The sequence below is a fragment of the Acomys minous genome (assembly GCF_964271855.1).
Source record: "Acomys minous genome assembly, chromosome: 7".
In the NCBI taxonomy this organism is placed as follows: Eukaryota; Metazoa; Chordata; class Mammalia; order Rodentia; family Muridae; genus Acomys; species Acomys minous.
This window is the reverse complement of record NC_140488.1, coordinates 106,173,651-106,176,427: the sequence shown is the minus strand read 5'-3', so window position 1 is coordinate 106,176,427 and position 2,777 is coordinate 106,173,651. Positions and strand designations below refer to the sequence as shown.

The window sequence follows — 2,777 nt, the reverse complement described above, 5'->3', positions numbered from 1 at the left end:
ATAATTTATATGTTGATAGCTAGATAACAGGTATAGCAGTTGCGCACGCCTCTAATCCCAGCACTCAGGGAGGCAGAGGCAGGCTGATCCCTGAGTTCGAGGCCAGCCTGGTCTACAATGCAAGTTCAGGACAGGCAAGGCTGCACAGAGAGACCTTGTCTCACAAAAAAAAAAAGAAAGAAAGAAAAGAAAGAAAGAAACAAAGATAATAGGCATCAAAAAGTTCTATTTTTCATTTCCCAGCTTGTTTATCCATTTCAAAAACTGCATTTTTGTTATTTACAGCTACATAAATACTTGAATATATGTATGTAAACACATATACTTCTATGTACATGTATTACATATATAATTCACTTGCTTATATATCGTATGACATGGTAGTTAATTATAAGATATTTATATCTATTTGTGTGCAACTATAGTTAGAGATAATCAGCAGCAAAAATTATCCAAATCGTACAAAACTGAACTCTCTGGGAAACCAATTCTAAAACACCAATGACCCTATGTTACATGACATGGAGAAGCTTGACGTTATTTGAAAGCATACATTAGCAGTGCCTAATCTCAATTATTCTTTCTTAACCAATGACTTACATAATATTATCATAAAGGCATGGATCACAACAGTTCTGGCAATGGAGAGGTTTTTATTTTGTTTCAACCTTGGCTAGGATCAAATCTACTTCACAAGTTCATAGAGAAGATTTTCCCTGAAAAGATACTCTCTTATTTCCGCTGGAAGCTTGACTCTTGCTGGTAAGTGAAAAATCAAAAGACTAGCTTCTTTTGATTTGATTTGACAAATACTTTGTAGGAGGTCAAAGTTTTCTTCATCATTACATGGAAATAAGTTGAAGATGGAAAAATTCATTTTTGATGGTACTACACTAGTCATAATTTTCATTTTGTTGGTCATCTTAACTATTCATCCTGAGGCCTTCCAATTAAACGTTTTTAAATGATTTCCAAATCCTCATACGGTCTAATACTTGGCAAGGTCTTCGGCAGTTGGTAATATGAAGAGGAAATTGCAGAATATGTATAAAGGGAAAGTTAGTGCTGTGTCACCCAACCTCATTACAACATGCTCCTTGTCATCAAGGGTAAGGGTTTTATAACCAGTTGTTTTCCTAAAAGTGATTCCCCCATCGGAGTCAAAATGCACCAGAGTTATCCTGAATACTACATTTCTTCTATGATTTAGACAGCGAGAGCCATCACACCACAGATGCCTTTGCTTGAAAATTATGCAGTAACTAGTAAAGTTGACAAGTAAAGGAAAGCTAAATTTGCAGGCTGACCACTTCCAAGAGTATTTACCGTCTTTCCTGATCCTTTTACCGCATCTCATACTGCATCTTTCAAGTTCTTCTTCATTGATGGTTTGTGGTCCAATTTCCTTCTCTGGTTGTGCGTGAAACAAAGCCAGCCACTGTTGTTTACACACAGAGGACAGCCATGCTGAAGGGATTAGACGATCTCGCTCGAGAACACGTGTGGGGGGCAGGTCATAGATGATGTGCTGAAGCCTCAGCTGTTTAAAGACCGGCTGGAACATCAGCCCTTCCTCACTTTCAAGAAAAGTCATGCTAACCAAAAGTTCCGTGTTCTGGGAAAGCCAGCTGTTGGTACAGTCTACAAGCTGTTCCATGGAACCTTTCCAGCTTGGATGAAGACAAAGGAACATCCATTCTTTAATTCTGCTGTACACATTGCTCTCCTTTCCCATCACTAGTAAATCGGAAGACGATACAAGTAGGTACACAAGCTTTACATCCAGCTCCTTGCATGTGTCATGAAATTGTGAAGAAGCCATTCAAAGCACCTTGTTTTTACATCTTTCAACCCGTGTGTTTCTGCCGCTGCGTAATACGAACACACAGTTTTCATACCGATGGTTTTCTTCATGGTCTCGTTACATTGCTGAATCACGCGCTCTACCTGGAGCAGGCAGGCTGCTGCCAACACATGGGGAACTTGAAGAGGTGTTAATGGCAAGTCTCGGTCCAGGTACAAGGAACCGAACACAAAGCGTGAAGATCTTCTATCGATACTCTGGTCCTTAATTCTCAGTTCTATAACGTCGTTCGATTCTTTCCATGTACCTTTGAGGATATTCGCAAAGTAGCCTGATTGACATAAAAATACTTTGTGTAAGCGCCATATTTTCCCTAGAGCACGGATTTTAATGTCACTATCCTCCCCTTTCCAAAATAAGGTCTGGTAGGCATGCCTGGATGCAATCTTGACTCTTTTTATGCAAAAACTACCAAGAACTTTAAGTAGATTCAGTCCTTGGTTTTCAGATTCACCGATGTCAACGCTTGGTCCCACACAGTCGCAACTGCTCAGTTTGCGCTTGCGGCTCCTTGACGCGAAACTGGGTCCTGGTGTAGCTTCTGGTGGCTCTGGATCTACCAAACTGGAATCCTGGCATCTCAAGATCCGACTGTTTAAAAGCCCCATTGATGAAACCTCCGGGAACCTCTAAAAGACCCTTGCAGAGGCTTCTCTCTCATGGCCTAACTGGAGTCTGGCGCTACTGCCTTGACTCGCTGGGTTTCTCTAAGTCAGAGACAATGTTACAGAGAAGGCAGGCCATTATCCATTGTCTATGTCTGCCCTGACCTGTGGCCCCGCCCCCTGATAGCAGGCCCCTTGAGAACTATGCAGTGTAACCTAGAATGCTTACTTCCTCCCTCCCTCTCCCTCCCTGTTCTTGTCCCTCCCTCCTTCCCTCCCTCTCTCCCTCCACCTCCCTCCTCTCTCTC

At 41.8% G+C, this 2,777-nt stretch overlaps 1 pseudogene across 1 annotated transcript; it reads right to left on the bottom strand.

Moving 5' to 3' along the window:
• Positions 1 to 921: 921 nt before the first annotated feature.
• LOC311602039 (germ cell-less protein-like 2) lies at positions 922 to 2,472 on the bottom strand (annotated as a pseudogene). Its single transcript has one exon. The product of its transcript is annotated as a germ cell-less protein-like 2 (transcript).
• Positions 2,473 to 2,777: the final 305 nt, after the last annotated feature.